This window comes from Cupressus sempervirens, chromosome 9, assembly GCF_028749045.1.
Source record: "Cupressus sempervirens isolate cs-2001-9-10 chromosome 9, ASM2874904v1, whole genome shotgun sequence".
Taxonomy (NCBI): domain Eukaryota; kingdom Viridiplantae; phylum Streptophyta; class Pinopsida; order Cupressales; family Cupressaceae; genus Cupressus; species Cupressus sempervirens.
This window is the reverse complement of record NC_143126.1, coordinates 806,003,881-806,026,783: the sequence shown is the minus strand read 5'-3', so window position 1 is coordinate 806,026,783 and position 22,903 is coordinate 806,003,881. Positions and strand designations below refer to the sequence as shown.

Genomic DNA, 22,903 nt, shown 5'->3' with positions numbered 1-22,903 from the left:
CCAAATTTGAGGCAATTTATAGTTGGATCTTGGATAAATTTTGAGAAGGGATAGTAGCTGCAACTTGGAAAACAAGAAGATTTCTTGGTGGGCTTGCAAGCACAAGTTTAGATCTTCCTTGGAGGTTTCTACCTGAGTGTAGATCTGGACTAGCTAGAGTTGGGATTAGGTCTTGAGGGATCTTGTAGAATTACTATTGTAATTTCTTATGTATTTGGCCATAACTCATAAGGCCTTAGAGTCGAGCATATTGGATGTATATATTATTTTGAATCTAAATATCTATGTTATTATTTATTCTTTCGATGTGTGGTTATTTACTGGGGGTTAGGACATCTCCTTTGTGGATTCTCCTGCCTTGAACTACATCATCATGAAGAAAAGTTAAGTCATAATAGTAAGAGGAAGCTAAATGAAAGATACCCATGTATGACATGTTATGAAGCAAGTAGAATTCACCCATAATTTTATTTAATGATGATGGTACTATCACATCAAGGACAGATGAAAGAATTCCAAATTGATTTCTTTCCAACAAAGAAATCCATCAAAGTTGCAAAACATCCATGACTTCTATTCATACATGGTACATCTTACAAGAATGACATGAGATAGTAACATGAGTACAAGCTAAGCATAGGCTTGGGAATTTAAAATTTGAATTCTCGAATTACAGCTTTAAGCAGAGTGCATAAAGATCATATAAGAGAACGTTATTTCAAAGAAAGGGGTTAGATTTCATACTAAATAGAAAAAGTGCCACAAAGTTGAACTAAGTGTAATATTAATAAGAGAAGGGTGACATTAAGAAGTCAAGAACAAAGTGTGAAAGATAGTTCATTGGGGAGAAGCCAATATGACCGATCAACACAAGTGACAAAGAATGTAATAGTTAGTAGATCCAAGCATGTAAGTGATCATGTCTAACTTTGTGGAGCCAAGGTAAAGAAGAGAAAAGTTATAGATAGGTCTAAGGAGCATCATGTGATCTATATCCAAGCTAAGTAAAGTACTTATTCTTCTTAGAGTCATTCCTTCCATTTTTTTCTAATCATTCAAACAGTAAATCCCATTGGTGAGCTTTAAAAATTTTGTTGTATCAAATCCCCTAACAAGGTGGCACATTAGTTTGTATTCAAAAGTCCTTTAACCAAGCTACTCTTAATCAAGAAAGACTCTCACGGTTCTTATCTAAATCCCTTAACTAGGTGGCACTTAACAATGTCCTTATAATCTTGTAACAAAGATAAGCTCTTGACTAGGTGTACTTCAAGAGAGTGCAAATTTTGTGAAGGCCATCTTACACACTATAGTTTTCTTCCTAGCTAGGTTTCTATGAGATAAATTCTTGTGTTATGTGATGTTATGTTTGTCTTTTTCTTTTTTCTTAAACCTAACTATTTAAGTTATAGCTTGCATTAACCAATAGATCGGTGTGAACAAAGACATGTAGTAAAAGTTGGTGTTATCTAAGATATACTTTTTCACCCCCCTCTTTGTATATTAACCTATGTGTGGACCAAAAAATGCATCACTGGACCCTATTAAAATAAGGGAGTCTAGAAAGACACATGATGATGTGTTAGAGCTTTCAAGAGAAGTGCATTATTGATGGGGTAGTAAAAAATTTGACTAGCTAGCATGTATCAATCAACATTGACAATGATTTTAAAAATATGATCACTCTCGTATGGAAAAGACCAAAGGTGAGGTGCAGACTTATCCAAAGTAGTGAAGAGGGGTCTACATTTTGGTGACTTCAAGTGATCTTGTCCCATTGAGAATGAACCTCAGAATTTTGGTTTACCATACTAGAGCCCCTATCCATTTAGCTAGAAAGAACCTAAGTTTTGACCTCTTGTATAAGTTTTCTCCATGATCTATTTGGAAAAACATACAAGGCTATGAAACCTATGCATAAAAAAAAGAGATCATAATTTCCCTTAATTTAAAGAGAGCAACAGCATTCATACATGGTGTAGATCAAACTAAAGGACTCAAATCCTGATGCCACAACTGGTAGAAGTTTTTGAAAGATTGAGAGAATGGGATAAAAATCCCAAATGATGCAAGCACAAAAAATTATAAGATAATATTTCTAAAAAAATGAACTAGGATGGCTAACCAATGAACTTTGAGGAAAATGGGACACCAAGATATAGAAACTAGTGGCCACATTTGGTCCTGGCTTCATAATGAGACTTTATATTTGATACCCTAAATAAATAACATGTTTGACTAACACTCTAGATTAAAAATTTGTATGGTGAAATTAGATCATACACAAATTAGTGTGTGTACAAGGTGTTGATCCTTTCCCAACTACAAGGAATAAATGGTTTCTTTTTCTTGTTAGACTACATAGGTGAGGTATTATTCCATAGCTGACTAGTTAGAGCCTTACTTCTAGTCAGACGTTCATATCCCTAGTGAGGCTATCACCTTGTCATCCATTAACATTGCACTACTTCTAGCTAGGTTTCCATAGGCCTATTAGATGTTGTCACAAAAGATTGTGGTTCCATCCTCTTGCCTTTCATCCAAATCTGTCAAGATTCTTCTTAACCAAATAGCTTGACATGATGCTACATTCGCTACTATGTATTTAGCCTTAGTTATGGATTGAGAAACAATAGGTTGCTTCTTGGATGCCCATGAAATTGCACCCAATCCCATATGGAACATGTATCTAGAAGTGCTCTTTCTACCATCTAGACTTCCAGTCCAATCACTATCAGTGTAACCAACCAACTGAAAATCATTATCTACAATATAAAAAATTTCAAATCCCTTGGTACCATTCACATACCTTAGAATCCTCTTTCTTTCTTGTCAATTGGAATCCTTTTGTGTTTCCATAAATCTAGAAATCAGACTTACTACATGCATCATGTCAAGCCAAGTTGTTGTCAAATACATCAAGCTTCCAACCATACTCTTGTATAATTTTGGATTCACACTTTTGCTTTAATATTCTTTGCTCAACTTTAGACCTACAACTATTGGTGTTGGGGCTGCCTTACTATTCTACATTTTGAATCTCTCCAAGATCTACCTTGCATACTTTTCTTGAGAGATGAAGATGCCATCATGCATTTTTTTTACTTCAATACCTAGAATGTACTTCAATAGACCTAGGTATGTCATCTCAAATTCATTTTTCATGGCCTCTTTGAACTCACCAATTAGGAAATTATCATTTCTAGTGAAAATTAAGTCATCAACATACAATACAACAATCAAAACTTTACCATTTTTTGCCTTGATGTAAAGAGTGGGCTCACCATTGCTTTTGGTAAAGTCATTTCTCATCAAGTATGAGTCAATCCTATTGTACCATGCCCGTGGAGCTTTCTTGAGCCCATATAGATCTCTTTTCAATTTATACACCTTGTTTTCTTCACCCATAACTTCATCATTAGGTGGCTGCTCCACATATACTTTTTCTTTCAATACACCATTGAAGAAGGCAAACTTCACATCCATTTGATGTATCTTCCATTTGTGTTGGGCTGCAATTGCTATGACAACATGTACAATTTCCATTCTTGCAACTGGGGCATATTTCTCATCATAATCTCTACCATATTACTGCTTGTACCTTTTGACCACTAAATGTTCCTTATGCCTATCTATTTTTCCTTTAGCATTTCACTTGGTCTTATAAATCCATTTCACTCCAATTACTTGCTTCTTGGGAGGTAAAGTAGTTAACTCCCAAGTCTGATTTCTTTCAATAGCATCTATTTCCTCATCCATGACATTACATCATTTCTGTTCCTTTATAGATTCTTCAAAGTAAATTGGATCACTATGAGAAAATAATGAAAAATTAACACTCTCATCATAATCTTCCTCATACCTTTCATCTTGGTATATCTCCCTTAGACTCTTAGTCTTTCTTTGCAATAGGGAGGTGAGAGTGGGATCTGAATTTTTAGTATTGTTGTTGCTACTGTTTTGCATACTAGCTTGGGGCTGTCTTGAATTGCTTGGAGCTATCACTCAACATGTAAGGGGTTGCATGCCTTTTTGTCTTTGTCTGCAATTACCAATGTTTGTTGCTCCATCATCCTACTCATCACTAATGTCTTCGTCTTCCTCATCAATACTCAACAATTTGCTTGAAGTGCTTGAAGATTCATCAACCAAGCCATCCCATGACTGATTTTCAAGAAACTTCACATCTCTTTAAATGATGATCTTCTTAGTAATTGGATCATACAACCTATAAGCCTTTGATTTTGAGCTATACCCCATGAAGATACACTTCACACCTTTTTCATCTAGCTTTTTCCTTTGTTCCTTAGGCACATATGCATATGTTACACATCTGAATGCTCTCAAGTGCTCAACTGTCCATCTATTCCTTGACCAAGCCTCAAGAGGAATCTTGTCACAAACTGACTTTGTGAGACACCTATTAATCAAATATACTACTGTTGCTACAACCTCTCCCCAATATTTAGTTGGAGCCCTTTTTCTTTCATTATGCATCTAGCCATTCCAATAATGGTCCTATTCTTTCTCTTAGCCACTCCATTTTGTTGTGGAGTATAACTGGCTGTAAGCTCCTTCTTTATGCTATTCTGCCTGCAAAAATTTATAAACAAATTGGAGGTATACTCCCCTCCTCTATCTAATCTAAGGATTTTAACATATTGTCCACATTTCTTTTTAGCTAAGGCTTTAAATTCAATAAATTTATCAAATGCTTTGGATTTGATTTTCAAAAAATTCTCCCATGTTCTACAACTAAAATCATCTTTGAATGTCATAAATTAAGTACTCTCCCCAATAGAAGTAGTTTGCACAAGGCCTACTAAATCAAAATGCACCAATTCTAATGGTGCTCTAGTCCTTCTAAAATTTTTAGAATTAAAGGGAAGCCTATGTTGCTTACACAATATGCAAGCCTCACACTTCTCATATGAATCTATTATGCTTGGCAAACCATCTACCATTCTTTTCGTGGACAACAAATTTAAATCAACAAGGCCAAGATGTCCATACCGTAGATGCCAAAGCTTGGAGGGGTCTTCAATCATGCTCCTAAGAGATGATTGCTGATGTATTGTTGTACATGTATGCTTGGGAGGTGCAACACTAACTTCATAAGAGAAGCATGTCTCTATCCTCAAAGGGAACATTTGGTTCTTTGTCATTTAGACTGCTACAAGTAATCTATTACTCCCATCCTTTTCATGAATGATACACTTGTCATTTTCCATCAACACCTTGTAACCATTTTGAATGAGTTGTCCAACACTCATCAAATTGTGCTTCATACTAGAGGCAAAATATACATTTTGTATCTCCTTCTTCTCACCTTGCTTGGTGCACACCATTATTGATCCTTTGGCCACTATGGGAATGCTTCCATTATTTCCCATCTTAATTTCAAGCTTGAAAGTCGTATCAATGAAAAAAAAAAAACTTTCATTACCACTTTTGTGGTTGCTACAATTACTATCTAGGTACCATGCCTCAAGGCTGCCTTTTTCACCTATGTTGCACATGATGAAGGCTATGGGATTGTTTGCATTTCCCATGTTCACGTTAGCCACATTTTCATTCTACTTTTCCTGATCACCCTACTTCTTCCAACATTCACTAGCATAATGCTCATACTTATGATAGTAGTAGTATTCTACATTTCTCTTATTGGAGTTGTAATTTATCTTTCCTCCTCTAGAGCTATTCTGAGAGGTGCTTGCTCCCTTTTGGTTGCTTTCCCTTCTTTAGATTTTTGCATCAACATTCCTTTAATCATTCCTTCTATGACCTCTACTTCTTGAGCCTCTACTAGAGCCATTTCTTCCTCTTCATTGCCTCTTGAATTTTCTTGAGCTTGAAAGGCTGCTCTTGGGAAGTTGTTGTTGATCAGTTAATCTAGTGCTCATGGATTTGAAGAGTTTCCATTAACTCATCCATGGTCAATATGCTGAGATCTTTGCTTCCTCAATGGTCATGGAAAAGTTGTCATATTTCTGAGGTAAACTCTTCAATATCTTAACCACAATCCTTTTCTCTTCATAATCTTCTCTATTTGATTTGAGTTGGTTTATCAAAGTGGAGATTCATAAGTTGAACTCTACAATAGATTTGTTGTCATTCATTTGAAGGTTCTCAAATTCCATTATGATCATTTATAGCTTCACTACTCTAACCTTATCAGTCCCCTTGAAGTTTGTCTCAAGGATATCCCATGATTCCTTTGAGTAATTTGTTGCTACAATCTTGGGAAAAACTATCTCTGTCATTGCTGCCTCAATCAGACTTAATGCTTTTGCATCCTTTCTCCTTGACTCCTTTAACTAAGTCTTTTGTGAGTTTTTGAGGGAAACATATAGTGCTGGGAGTATAACATCATTGAATCCATTGATTACAAATTCTCACAAATCATTAGTTACCATTATGGATTTCATCTTCGTTGCCCATGTATCATGATTATGTCCATTAAAGGATGCTAGCTACAGCCATATCTTTCTTGCATCTCCTACCATGTCAAGTATACCTAGAAAAAAAAGCCCTAACTCATTATGGATGTGGGCCCTCAAAGCTCTGATACCATGTGAAGAATTCAGCTTCACAAACTTCAAATTTCTTTTGATAGAAGAGGATGTCAAGTAAGCTCGGTCACCAAAGGGAAGGTGGACCTTGACACAATGGTTGTTGAGTTAGCTCAGTCTCCAAAGGGAAGGTGGAGCTTGGAAAGCTCTATACACAGCCAACACCATGAATTGAATAGACTTAGTTGACAAAGGAACCAAGTGAAATCGATAGGGACTACAGATAGTAGCTTGGTGGACTCGATAGAGACTATACATCTTATACAAATCAAGTTGACATAGGAAGAGCACAATTGAGGAGTAAAAAAAGTGAGTTGTTTAACATACTTACAGTTTGAGCATTTCCACCATCAAAACATAGAGAGGACAACTTCAAACTTGCAAGTATGAATATCTCAAGTGCAAAACATGTAATAGAAAATAGAAGGGAGACAACTATAAGCCACATATATTTGTTTTCTTGCTTTCTATTCAACTAGGTTAAAAACTATTACAAAATTTGGAAGCATTCAGATTCAACCAGAAAAAATTACAAAATACTTTAAACTAATAAAACTTAAACTTACAGCACTAAGGGCTACATACAATATGCTTGGAGAAATCACTACTCTTCAGGACAAACCAAAATGAACTTACAAAATGACAAAGAGATTCAAACACGTGATGTAGTATTGAACCTTCCTTCTATCCTCTAAACTCCAAATATTCCTCTGATTTGATCTGTTGATCTTCTTCCTTCTCTGCTCTTTTCTTCTCCTCTATCTCTCTAAAATTCTAACTTGTCTTCTTCTGGCTTGCTAGCTCATCAAATGAATAAAATTCATTTCTTTTTTCTATCACCAAAAAGTTTCCCTCTCATTTTCAAAATTCAAACTCACTTACTGAGTTGAATGAGCATCAGGCAAGTAGGTGGGCGTTTGGCTCCATGGGCAATTGACCATGTCACATCAAATTTTTGACAATTCAAAGAAAAGAGGGAATGACCACCTTCAATGAAAAACCTAAGATAGGGGACAAAATTTTCTAATTCAAATCTTTGTTGCATGGGATTTAATTTTGTCAAGTACTATCTGCATGACTCTTCCTTTTTCAGTCAGAATTCTATACTATCATCCACCTTTGACATAGTATACTATATTCATTATTAGTAGGAGAATGAGAAGCCAAATTCCTGTACATATGACTCACACATTCATATCTCTCAGTGGAAGGTATCTGTGAGGATCTATATTTAGGTAATTCATTCCTAAAGTAAATGCAAGTCTTCCCAACCAAGGACACAACATATGATAGTATTCTAAGGTAAACCAGGATAGTTCAAATAAGGGTTGTAAGAAAAGATCTCACTTCCATAGACTTACATCCTAGGAACGTAGATTATGGACAATGTAATTTATCCTCTGTTCTAAACTAGGGTAACATCGAATAAATGGACCAACATAAACAAATAAAAAAAAACCTATGAGAGTTCAACACATAACACACTAATTAAATAAAAAGAAAAAAGGCACCAAGTATACAGTCCCAATGGTTTATTAAGAAAAAATCATGCCAATAATAAGGTCTTGGACTACAATCCATAAAGACTTGTTCTAAGAAAATATTGAACTTACAAAAAATAATAGTGTATAAATCCTTTCCTAGTGGACATAAGTCTAATATTTCCAATCTCTTTTCAATTACCAACTATCGAGGTTTTATAGAACAACCCTTGGTCAAGATGACCTACAAATGATTACAATTTGTTACATTTGATTGACATGTCAAGAAGTTCAACATGGATCACTCCATTGCTTGTGCCATGGAAAAATGCTTGACTCTTATTAGTCCATTGCAATGTGACTTCCAACTAGATTCTAAGTGCAAGGGTATGACAACCTGATAAGAGTCACCATGATTACGTAGGCATATTCAAGCACTTGAAAGTGAACAACTATCTAGAAAGTCATTGGACATGAAGCTTGTCTAGAAAGGAACATTTTGGGATGCATTGCATGGCCCTATCAAAAAAAGGGAGTATGGAAGGACACGTGGTGGTTGGTTAGAGCTTGAGTGAAGTGAATTCTTTGCTAGGTGGTGAACATTTCAATTGGATAACACGTCATCCAAGATTGTCATTGATTTTAAAAATACAATCACTCCTGCACAATGAAGACCAAAGGTTAGGTGTGGATTCCTTTGAAGCAATGTAGAGGGATCTACAGTCTTATTAGAACCATTCAATTTCACCAACAAACCAAGAGCCCATTGACAACTTCACTCAAAGTTTTATATCATTATGAATACTTAAAGTCAAAATTTTAAAAATAACAAATAGATTGAATCAATTTAACTCATTATAATCTTACTCTTCTCTTTGAATCATTTAAAATTCTATTTTTTTGATCACTCAATGAATTCTTCAAAACTATGATTGAAAAAAATGTCAACTTTCTTCGTGATTGGTTGATCAATCAAGTTGCTTTTATGATTGGTTGATTAATCAATTTTCTTTTACAATTGGTTTTAATTTTTGGATCACTCAATAAATTCTTAAAATTATGATTAAAAAAGAACCAACTTACTTTTATGATTGGGTGATCAATCAACTTTTTTTTCAATGATTGGTTGATCAATCAACTCTTTTTATTTATTTACAATTGTTGATCAATGATTTAAAAAATCTACTTACTTTTATGATTAGTTGATCGATCAACTTTTAAAATAATAATAATTGGTTGATCAATCAACTTTAATTGATCCATTAGAGGATCATTCAATTTTCTTTTTATAACTATTTACTAAAATAATTACTAATGAATCATTTTAATGATGGATTGGTGAATCAATTTTTATGCCAGAGACACTAGTGGTGCTAAGGCACAAGTAGTTAGATACCAATTCTAACTTATAATATTTTAATTATATTAGTAAGTTAATTCTAATTTATTTAAATATTAGCATAATATTTTTTAATAATTATAAGTGTAATTATTACTAATATTATTACAAATTAAATATAATTTAAAATATAGAAAAAAAACTTCTCTTTTCCATAATTATTTTTAAAAATATCATATAATATTAATATACTACTCATAATATTATTTTATTCAATAATTATTTTTTTAAAATTAAATAATCAAATGATCAAATAAAGGATAAGTACAATATCAAAAAGGGGAGGTGAACCTCAACCACCTAGTTCAACCATAAGTAGCCAACTAGCACAATATGTAATAGTTTATGATATTGCAAAAATGAAAATCAGAGAAGCTAGTCCAGAATATCATCATGATCATCTATCTAGGCAGTCCACCCAAACTCTCCTTCCATCTAAACAACTTTCTTTTGCTCAAAAATACGAGCAAAGAACTCAAGTCTGTCAGCAAAGGGGCCTCTAGTATCCCTCATCTCCTTAAGCAGCCATTTTAGAGCTTGTTCAAAAGCAGCCTGATCATCAATAATGCTGGTCCATTCTAGTCCATTCAATAATTTTATATAATATATTATATCTAATATACTAATATATTTAGACTGTGTAATAATTATAAATATAACAAATAAAAATTCTAATTTAATCTAAAATAAATTTGAGATAGTTATAGTTAAAATAAATAAATTTAAATAGTTAAAAAATAGAAATTTGGATGAAAGAAATATTACAAACGTTAAGATTTTTAAAATAAAAAATTATAAAATAATTTTTTAACAAACATATATTAAAATAAATTCATTCACTTTAGTATATAGGGTATTGAACATATAATTTCAATTATTATATAGTGAATCTTTTCAAAAAATATAGAAAATTATACACTATCATAATTGTTGGACATTAAAAGTCTTTCAAATTTTAGAAGGTACAAAAATCAGTGTATAAGACTCCCATTTATTTACCAATCATAGCTATAAATTAATTTTCTTAATTTATAAAGTGTAAGAAATTGCATCTATATTATAGAAAATATTAATTATAGAATGAAGTTCAATAATAATTAATTTTCATTAGTACAAATAAAAAAATCAATTGCAACTATCAACAAGTACTAAAAAAAGAAAGGAAAAAAAAGGAAAAATCTAATAGCAAATGCATGAGCTGCTTGTGATGAGACAGTCATTTTCCTTTATGGTAAAATCTTTATTAACACATTTTGTTCAAACAAGTTCTATCATGATCATATGAATGTCGGTCTGCACTTATTCATTTTCTTTGCTCACATTGTGTTGAGATCAGACTTGAACTTTACAATACTTTTTATATGGATATTTTTTTTTGATGGAAACATCTTAATATATACAAATATTCTCATTTTTTAAGTACTATACATCTAAACTAGAAACTTATTTAGATGGATGATATTTTCACCTCTTATTTTATCATTCTCACCAACTGTCAAATATTCTCATCTTTAAAATAGTAGAAACTTATTTAGTTGGATGACATTTTCACCTCTTATTTATCATTATCACCAATTCTCTTCGACCAGTTGAACTACAACCTTTTAAGATGGATGCTACTGAATTATAAGATAGGAAGAAGACAACTCTAATATAGCCATACTAGAAGACCAAATTCGAGGTAGAATTAAGTCCTGAGCCTCTTCATGGAACTTCTAGTACAAGTAGCCTTTGTTTTTCATCAACCCAAATTCTACATAACAATTATTCACTCTACATCTTTTGGGTTTCATAGAAGAATACAACTGTTGACCAAGGTGGAAAAAACAAAAATATAATAACACCCGGCATATGCGTTGAATTTTGTGAATAAGGCACGTATTTAATAAAGGAATTTTAAAAAGAAAGAGAATTTTTTGTTGGCACTATCATAAAATCAAGTTGTAATGTGGCACTTGCATGGTAAATACTATCACTGGTAGTATGCAAACTTTTAAGGAAGGTTTGTAGAGAATTCGCCAGATGTCAAAATTGTATGGCAAACTCCAAACAAAAATGAAAATTGTTTAAGGTTGTGGGTATTCTTTCTAAGAGTCTTCTTTGTTATCGCAAAACAACATTGAGAAATTTTTTCTGTGCAAATCTGGTAGAGTGCCTGATTTTCTTTTTTGCTCTGTAATATGTATGGTTTTATGTGGAGCATACGTGCATTACTAGCTTTCTATCATCTACAATGACTAACGTTCTTGCTGGACTCATCAATTTTTGTGTATTTATAAGGAACATGGATTCGTATTTTTTTCTTCTTCTAATCTAAGTCTATGTTTGCATGGAAAAATGAGAACAAAGTCTTTTCCATGGAAAAATGAGAACAAAGGCTCAGAGTATAATGAAAGAAAGAGGTGGCAGCTCAGGTTAGCTATGTTTGAAAATCTTTAGGTATGAACCAAGTTACATATTTTTTCTTTTCCTATTCATCAGTTTAAACTTCAAAACTAGTCTCTCCATGTCAAAAGAAGAATCAATTTTTTTGATTCAGTTCTTCAATAGTACAAAGATGAAGTTTTATTTTCATTAATCTTCAAAGGAACAATCAAGCATTCTTTTAAACAAGGGAAAAATAGTAAGGGTTTTGAAAGAAACATTAAATGGAAGATCACAATTTTTTATCTTTTGAAAAAGTTTTCTTCAGCAGACAGTTTGATTAAAATGATTTTGAATTCAAAAATAAAGAAAAATGCACTGTCATGAAACAATATTTTTATCAGGGCTTATGAAAGGATTTTTTTTTGGAAAAGGGGAGCAAAGAAATTTTTGTTTTACTATTGTCGGGTCTTTGCTTAAATTCATATAGAAATTATGAAAAGCCTAAATGATTTTTGAAGAGAAGACTGTTGGTTGAAAAGAAGAAATGAAAATGACAAACAAAGAAAATATGGAGAACTTTCTTCATCATAACAGGTTCTAAAATGAAGTTTTTCTCAAGACAATATGCATGAACAATCACTATAGCATTTCTCTTGAAGGCGAATACTTTATGCACTATTTTTGTACAAGACAAAGGAAAAGATGGTAGACAATTTTAGTTGTATAATATTTTATTTGGTTCGAAAATGGCATTCTAGAAATTTTTTCTTGAGGATCTCAAACATGAAATATTCTTTCTCAGTTTGGAAACTTATAATGATTATCAGTTTTTTTTGAGACAAGAACAAATCCAAAACTAAACTGTTTTGAAGTTAGTTTCTCAAACAACATTTTAAAAGAAGTTTTTAAAACAGCCCTAACTATTTCAGTTAGGTTCATGTAACTTATCAAATTCAAATTTTATCTATTTATAGAGATCATTTGTAATCCTCAGATGAATATGTGTGTTTAAAGCATAAAAAGAAGACATATATACATTTGAGGAAATCTGAAAAGGTTGAAAGTTTTATTATAAACTTGTATACATGTATAGATGCAACCTATACATTTGTATGTGTATGTGTATATGAGACTATAAAAGAACAACAAGATAGAGAAAGGGTTGAACACCCTGAGCAGTACTTTCTGTTGATTGTAAAGGAATTTGAAGCAATAAAGATAACAACTTCACGGAGTGGTTTTTCTCCCTATGACGAATCCTGTTTGAGTAATTTTGAGGGTTTCCCACTTGGAAAAATCTGTGTCTCTTCATTTTGTGAGTTGGCATTATTCTTTTTATATTGAATTTTTATATTTCAGTATGATTTAATTGCACTGCTACTATAAATTGTGAATTGAATTTTCTGAAATCAGATTGTGGGATAATTTAATAGTATTCTGATCAACCCCCCCCCCCCCCCCCACAAAACCTTGATACTTCCAACAACAACCTCACCTGCCCATGTCCTCTAATCTCAACATGCCCATGAAATTCTAAAGGAGAACTCAAAGCAACTATCTTCTCCACTGCTCCACCTGAGTTGAGCATGTTTCGTAACCCAATGGCTGCCCATTTTACTCTTTCACAATATTTAATCACAAGAATCATAGTAATCAGCTCAAATTCTAGAGGCTTCAGTAACACAAAAATTATGATGTTGCTACTCCCTCTTATTATGGACAATTGCCTTGCCTTCCATTGATACACAGTGAATTCTTCAACATTTTCTTTTATGCAATTGGCTTTAGTTTCTAAGACTTGTTTCCTCTCCACATCCTTTGGGGAGATTTAGCACTTGAAATTTGAAGTTGGTCAATGCTCGCACTCTTGAATCTTCTTCCTTCCCTACTCCACACACCTCCTTAGTAGTTGAATGCTCCCACTACTCCATTGTACTGTCCAAATTTTAGGTATTGAAGCAATAAATAAAATTTCAGTCGGCCATATCATATGATCAACAATAACATGAGCTATTTTAAAAGCCATATGATGATAAAAAATTACATGAGCCATTTTAAAATCCAAATACCCTGCTATTATTAATCAGAACAATCAAATGAAACAATAAAATGATCAAACCCTTAAAGCCCAATTACATGAACAATAAATATGATCAAACCCTTAAAGCCCAATTACATGAACAATAAATATGATCAAACCCTGAAACCTAATTGCATGAACAATAACATGATCAGAACCCTCGAAACCTAATTGCATGAACAATAACATGATCAGAACTGTCCAAATCCTAATAACCTTCTAAATAATTATTTTGGGCAACACTGTGAGGCGGGGTGAAAACTCTGGATAGATAATTTAGTTATCATCATGATCAAGCTCAGCATGACATACAAATTACATTAAAGATAAAAGTCTAGATTTTATTGAGACAAGCTAGTAATATTGTAGTTTCTAAAAAAAAATTTCTCGTATACATGTCAGTTAAGGTGTGTGAGAGATCTTTTTAGTAGATATAAAATTGAAAAGTTTCTTTGGTGAAGGTTAAGGAGAAAATCCAATCAATTTTCATCTCCCCATAAATCAAACTAAATTGCATAGTAAGTGAAAACTATGACCTTGTTGACATTCCATATCTTTAGTATAGAAGAGTCTTGTTCCTCCAAAGTGTTGTGAAAGAGGCTATCTCTTATGGGAAGAGCATAGTGACAACATCGAAGAATAGTCCCATCTAGTAGCACCAGTTTTCTAAGGAGGCCAAAGTTGTTCTCGCTTAAATTATCACTGACATAGACAAGACCTCCACAGATGGCTCTAGAAGTAGCATGGAAGTAAGCATTGTAGTGTGTTGTCTGAAACATATCCCAATCAGGGTGTATGAATTGCCCCATCCACAAACTGTTGTAAGCACAATGCATCATATGAATACCTTAAAGGAAAAATCCATCTCTTGGGTTCCTCAGGTATGGCCCATTTGGATCTTTGGTCCAAAAATCATCTCCTGTTACAACATTAGAGAGAACAATTGTTAGTTTACTACCGTCTTGGGGATAAGAGAAAGGAAATTTCCACACAATCTATAGGTAATCTTTTAGCATGTTTTTAAATTCAATTAAGTTAGTTGTTCTTTGCAAATTTTTTGGATCACACTATGTGATCTATCATCAGGATGAATGATAGAGAACAAAAGAAATGATCTCAAATGTTGATGGAAAAAATAACCACACAATTGAATCCAAAGAAAAATTTTAAGATTGTCATGGACATGTTAGGATCACACTTTTAGTTAGCTATTTTCATGGATTCTCTAGTATTATGGATGCATTTTTCGTTTGGACACTATGGTTTTCAAGAGAAAGATGACTTTATAGAAAGCTTTGCTTTTAATTGAAACAGATAAATTCACCCATCGGTACAAATAACATCACTTCTTTTCATGGGTGCATTCAATCACGGTGTTTTATAATCTTTCTGCTTAGCCTTTCAATACTTTGCATACAAAGTAACCAAACTTATGGGCAAGCAGAATACATAAAAAATTCATAGATATACCATTTTCAACTTCAACTTGTAAATGAATCATAACTATATTTAAAATTGTAAATGAATCATAACTATATTTGAAATCAGACAAATGTAATTTTCTGTGGGAACACAGTTGAAAAAGTAAGAGTCATCCTTTGTACATTCTGAAACTAGATAGAATTGTTAGAAAAATGGAATGATAACTTATAAGAGATCTTACCCACTCTTCTCATTGAGATTGTCTGAGTACCCAAAAGCATAAAATCATTGCACTGCTCCATACTTGCTAGAACATTATTCCCACCTAGATACTTTCTAGCAACTTCATACAAGGCATTAAAGCATGCCTTGTTCATATCCACTCTGCCACGCTCCTCCTTGCATACAGTTTCAAGCCCCTGCAAAAAACAACAATTAGACTAATGTTGCCTTAGATTTTCATGTCCGTTGGGCTCATTAATCAACTTCTCAAGAATACTGTTGTATAATACTTTTTAATTACATGGATTACACTTGTCTTTACTCCATCCACTCCCTAGCTCGAGAGATAAAAGTAAAACATGTCATAGAATTCATGGATTTCATGGCTTGGCACAACAAATATTCCATTTGTCATCAACCTATTCACTACCATTTTATGCATTATTTTCTTCAAGCCTTCAAGTGAACAATGTTTGTATCCTTGGAAGAGAACTTAGTTGTAACATTATGAATTCCCCCCCCCTAGTACCAACATAGTGCATGCCATAAATAAACATACTGCAAATGCCCAAAGTCAATCTTCAAATCCCTCACAAGTTTCATCATTCCTCTATTATTATTTACATTAAACTTAGTAGTATCATCAGAAAAACCCTTGAGCTTCTAGGTTTCTCCTACATCCTTCTCATCATTTCCATCAGCATCTTCAAGTCTTATGGACCTTGATACATAGTCCAAGAACTTGCAATTCTCCTCAATAGTTCTTAGCCGACAGGGCATATGGTGACCTTCCTTGGTCACATCATTAGCTTCTTCCATTGGAGTATTATTAAAACATATATAATGTCACCCATCATCAATAATAACAAACCCTAGAGGACACCCCTTGTCTACAAACTCCTTCACACCATTGTACACACCTTGTGGATCAATCTTCAAATAAAAAACACTGTAAGTGCACCACCCAAATCTATTAGCAATAGGAGGAAGTGGTTTCTCCTTGAGAAGTCTAAAGCTCCCCAAATGACCTTGCAAGACTTCCATGGCCTCCCCAACAAGATCATAAGGATCATTGCCAACATGCATATATATACAACTCTTGAACTTGAACTCCTTCACAAGACTCGAGCAACTCTCAACACACACATCAACATAGTCATCACTTCCTCCTTGTAATGAAGCTCTGAACTTGTCTTCTATAATGGGTGGAATAAGAAGACAAGGATAATCTTCACTAGCCTTATCAACCAGCATAAATTGGGTGTTTGACTCTACATCTCTCCCATTGTTTCCCACTATTGGTGTACTCCACTAGACCTTAAACCTAAAAATGCTCAAAAACTTTATGCCTTTAAACTTACCCAGAGAGACAACATGCCTGCTTTTCTCTTCAACTACCTCAAATCCAACAAAAGACCCACTGTAATCACCACTAGAAGTGTGAAAATTAACACTATTGCAGTCACTGATTATTTATCTCCTATCACAAATGATTATTAAACTGCCAAAATTAAATTCACAACTAATATCAAAAAATAACTATACTGCAACTTCACTTATAAAAATATGAAAAGAAATTCAAAACAAAAGAACACAATATTTTCAGACAAATCGTCCCTAGAAAAATCCCTAAGGGAAAACTAGTTATGTATATGGAAAATATATTAACTTCAATAAATCAAGAGATACAAAATTCCTTGCCCCTCACTGGCAGAATTCAGACAACCTCCTAATTTCTCTTGCTAATATTCCCCACTGTTATCCCCAATGCTATCACTGCACCCTTGCTAACACTGCAAGACTATTTGCTAACATTGCAAACTCATTTTTTAACACTGCAAATGCTTCTACAACTCTTGTTTTTCTTCATTATGTTCTATTCTACAAATGTCTCCCTTGACCCCTTTTTATACTACTTAACCAAGAGGTTTCTAGTTGCTTCTTGATCAAGACAACTCAACCAAGAATTTTCTAGTTGCTTCCTAACCAAGAAGTTTCTAGTTGCTTCTTGATTAAAACAACCTAACTAATAGGTTATTAGTGGCTTCTACAAGAAGTCAATTAATGAACAAAATTTGTCATAACTCTAACAATTATTTTCCAATTAATCACATATGGATGAATAGCTGTCCAAGCTACCTAAAACTAACACTCCCTCTTAGCGAGGAAGCTATTATGTGTGACACCCAACTTATCTCTAAAGAAGATGAATTTTGCTTTCCCCAATGCCTTTGTCAGAATGTCTCCTACCCACTCCTCTATAGGTGTGTATTGTAGCTGAACAACCCCCTGCTGTACACAATCTCTGATGAAGTGATATTTGATGTCTATATGTTTAGAACTATCATGAAACACTAGATTCTCAAACAACTTGATGCAACTTTGATTATCGCAATGTATCATAGTAGTCTTAACCTTCTAACCAAACAAGGCTACTAACAACTTCCAAAGCCATATAGCTTCACATGTCACCATGCTAGCTGCTATGTATTCTACTTTTGTTGAACTCAGAGCCACAGAATTTTGCTTCTTGCTGAACCAAGATACAACTCCTGATCCCAAACTAAAACAACCCCCTCAAGTGCTCCTTTTGTTTGTTGTACTTCTTGCCCAATCTACATCAGTATAGCCCATCAACCTGATACCTTCACCCCAAATATATCTGATCTCATTCTCACTGTACCACATAAGTAACACAATAGATGCTTGGCCACTATCCAATGCATTCGCTTTGGTTCAACCATAAACTAACTAAGAGAAATTACTACAAATGCTATATCTGGCCTAGTGTTGACCAAATACATAAGCAAACCAATCAATTGTCTATATAAGGTGGGATTTACATCCTTCTTTTTAGATGTATCTACCTTCCTCCAATTTTTGATCATGGGTGTGGACATGGCTTTGCAATCCTCCATCTTGAATCTCTTCAAGATTTCAATGCAATATTTCCCTTGACCAAGGAAAATCTCTCAATCTATCTGCCACACCTCCATGCCTAGAAAGTAGTACACAAGTCCCATGTCCTTCATCTCAAACTCTTCTACAAGGTCCCTCTTGCAATCTTCTATGAGCCCTAGTGAACTTGTAAGAAACAAGTCGTCCACATAAAGAACAAGAATGAGAATCTCACCCCCAACCACAAAGTAGTAGAGATTAGCATCCACTTCACTCTTCACAAAGCCCATTTCCTACAAGTATGTGTCAATGCGCACATATCACACTCTGGGGGCCTACTTGAATCCATACAATGCTCTTTTTAATCTACACACATGGGTCTCTTTGTTGTGTGCTACAAAGCCTTCTAGTTTCTCTATGTATACCTCCTCCTTTAACTCACCATTTAGGAATGCTTTCTTGACATCCATTTGATGGATCTGCCATCCCATCTGTGCTACAAATGAGATCATAGCTTGTATAGAAGTATACCTGGCCATTAGAGAAAATGTCTACTCATAGTCTATTCCCTCCTTCTAAGAGAACCCCTTGGCCATGAACCTTGCCTTGTATTTCTTGATGCTACCATCTGCACCATGCTTTATCTTATAGATCCAACATGATCCAACTACTACTCTATTTGTTGGTCTAGGAACTACCTCCCACACATCATAATTCTACATAATTGAGTTATACTCCTCAACCATAGCATCTTGCCATACCTGATGCTCTACAACCTCCTGATAGTTGGAGGGTTCACTATCTACCAACTAACTAACTAATGCCACATATTCATTAAACTTGGATGGTTGTTTTCACTATCTAGTACTCTTCCTAGGAGCTCCCACAAACTCCTTAGTATCCCTTAGTGTCTCTTGAACCTCATGATTTCTACTGCCAACTATAGAGGATGATATATCAACCTTTAAGTCCTCTAGATGCATTTCCTATTGTATCTGTTGCTCCATACTCTATGAAACTTTACCACATGAGCCTACACTTGTACTAGTAACTGTACTTATGCTTTGTTGCCCTTGACTAGGCCTTGGACCTTCTACTAGTTTCTCACTTTGATCATCTATTGGAAAATCTCTGGACCTTCTAAATGCCTTGTTCTCCATGAACTTGACATCGTGTCTAATAATAATTCTTCTAGTTCGAGGGATAAAAATCCTATATGCCTTTGAGGTTTTATTGTACCTAACAAAGTACCCCCTCTCTATAGTTTGATTTGACTTGGTACATGTACCACCTCGAATATGACAATATGCCAAATTGCCAAATATTCTAAAATGGCTAACATGGGGCTTCTTACCTGTGAAAGCTTCCTCTAGTGTCATCCTCCCTAGTACTTTGTGTGGAACCCTATTCTAAATGTAGACTATTGTACTACATGCCTCTGCCCATAAGTAGTGGGGCATATCCTGGTCATGTAGCATAGCTCTTGCCGCCTCTAATATAGAATGGTTCTTCCTCTCAGCAACTCCATTCTGCTATGGATTGTAAGGAATGATCCACTCTCTCTTGATTCCTTCCCTGGTACAAAACTCTTGGAAGTTATTTCCTTTGTACTCGCCTCTATTGTCTAACTGAAGAACCTTTTCTTCCTTCCTGTCGAGTTCTCCACTAGAGCCTTGAACTCTTGGAACTGACTGAAAACTTCATCTTTGGTCTTCAAGAAGTATATCCAGGTCTTCATGGAGAAATTATTGATAAAAGTAACATAGTACTCATATCCTCTAATGGACTTTGTTGACATCAGTCCAAAAACACCAGAATGTACTAGATCAAGAACACCTTTAGATTTGGTGTCACTCCTTGGAAAAGATGCTTTCGCAAACTTCCCCAACACACATCATCATGCTCTGTTCTCACCTATCACCATCTCATGAAGCAATTTGAGTGCTCCATGATGAACATGGACCATCCTCCTATGCCATAGCTCTCGAAGATCTCTAGGATTACTACTACTCACAAGTGCCTTAGGAATATCAAACTACAACCTATAAAGGTGACCACTCCTAACTCCAATAGTTATCAATGATTTTCAATCCTTGTGCTTAATCAAAAAATGTGTCCCTCTAAAGAGTAAATTATACCCGCTATCTTGAAGAATAGATATGGAAATCAAATTCATACCTAAGCGTAGTACATGCAATACATCATGAACTGGAATTATCTTTCCATTCTCCCTCTGAAACTGAACAGTCCCTTTCCCAATGGGGTTGAGTTTGGACAAGTTTCCCATAGAAATATGGATATTGGTGCTCTCCTCCTTATAACTAGAGAAGTACTCTCTAACTCCTGTCATATGACATGATGCCCCATTGTCTATATATCAAATAGTCTATCAGGTTCAGCTCACCATACAAGCTATAAGTGCAAACTCATCTTCTAGTCTACTGGAGAGTTCTTTTGCACTTGCTAAAGCTACCACCTATTTCTTTGCCTTCTTCCTTTCTAGGAAATCATTGACATAGTGACCATACTTGTGACATCCAAAGCACTTGACCTTAGAAAGGTCCTTCTTCGTCTTCTCACTTTGTGAGCTAGATCCCTTCTTTGCTTTCCCTTTCCCCCCCTAGGGAAATGTTTTCCTATTCCACCTCACTTTTTTTACTCTTGTTCGCCCCATTAACAATACTTAGTCTAAACTCCTCCTGAGTGAAATTAGTCCATAGTCAATCTCAACTCAGTAAGGTATCTCATCCACTAACAACTTGAACAAAGACACTGCACTGTTTAGAAAACCCATCTAGGCCTATTCTCACTAGCTCGTCATCACTGGGACTATTTCCAACAACTTCTAACTCATCCTTGACAAGTCTAAGGTTGGTGAGGTAACTTGTAATGTCTTCTTCCTAGTTCATTTGGGTATTCTTTAGCCTTTCTCTAAGAATCATCTTCTTGTTGGTGGTAACATTTTGGAACAGATTGAAAATGGTGTCCCACATCTTATTCATCGTATCTAGCTCTGAGATATGTGGAACAATATGATCCTTGACACCATCAAGGATAATCCTCCTTGCCTTGGCATCATCCTTCTTATATGCTGCAAGCTATGTCGCATCTATTGGTATAGTTACAACACTGGTAGCATAATTCTTGATACCATTCTCTTTCAACAATAAAGAAATTCTAGTCTTCCAGACACCAAAATTTAAGGCACCATCCAATCTATCTTGATCTCTCAAACTAGTTGAAGCCATCTCAAGGGATTAAAGCAATAATTTTGAAGAGATCACACTAGGTTATATAAACCCTTAAATTCCTTCCTAGGGAAAAACTCTTCTACCCTCAACACTGCCTGATACCATGTGAAAATTAACACTATTGCAGTCATTGATTATTAATCTCCTATTGGAAATGATTATTAAACTACCAAAAATAAATTCACAACTAATATCAAAAAATAACGCAACTGCAACTTCCCTTATAAAATTACGGAAAGAAATTTAGAACACAACACAATATTTTCGGACAAATCATCCCTGGGAAAACCAGTTCTGCAGATGGAAAATATATTGACTTCAACAAATCAAGAGATACAAAATTCCTTGCCTCTCACTGGCAGAATTTAGATAATCTCCTAATTTTTCCTACTGATATTTCCCCACTGCTATTCCCAATGCTATCATTACGCCCTTGCTAACATTGTAAACTCATTTACTAACACTGTAAATGCTTCTACAACTCTTGTTGTTCTCTATTCTATTTTGTTCTTCAAATGCCTCCCTTGACCCCCTTTTATACCACTTAACCAAGAAGTTTCTAGTTGCTTCTTGATCAAGACAAGTTAATCAAGAAGTTTCTAGTTGCTTCTCGATTAAAACAACCTAACCAATAGATTACTATTGGCTTTTAGAAGGAGTCAATTAATTAACAAATATTTGTTGTAACTCTAACAATTATTTTCCAACTAATCACATATGGATGAACAACTGTCCAAGCTACCTAAAACTAACAAGAAGAACAATGTGGAGTCAAAATGATATTAGGAGGGACATTAGACAAAAAGGGAAGACCATGAACAAGGAGCTTCCCTTCACATAGGGAAAAAGTTTGATTCTCCTTTCTAGATGAGCTCTGTTTGATTAAATTCTTGTAGTGTTCTCCACTGAGTATATCATGTGATGACTAATTGTCACCCACATGTTCTTTTGACATGTCGTTGCAAAGTTGAGGTTTCATGGTTTTCCTTGGTTCCATTGTAGACATAACACAATGCTAATTACATATATATAACAGAATTCATATAGGCGGCATCTATACAACACTCAAAAGGACACCCATCTATGCTGCAATAATTGATTAGTTTTCAATTTTTATATTGAATTAAACAACCTTTTGTTTTTTATATATTGAATAAAATAGTTGTTTAATGTTAAAAATGAATTAAGGGACAATGCCTAGCTGGAAGTCA

The 22,903-nt window shown here is 34.4% G+C and overlaps 1 pseudogene; it reads right to left on the bottom strand.

The window, feature by feature from the left end:
* Nucleotides 1-11,114: 11,114 nt before the first annotated feature.
* LOC149541153 (galactinol--sucrose galactosyltransferase-like) lies at nucleotides 11,115-22,698 on the bottom strand (annotated as a pseudogene).
* Between the last annotated feature and the right edge of the window lie 205 nt (nucleotides 22,699-22,903).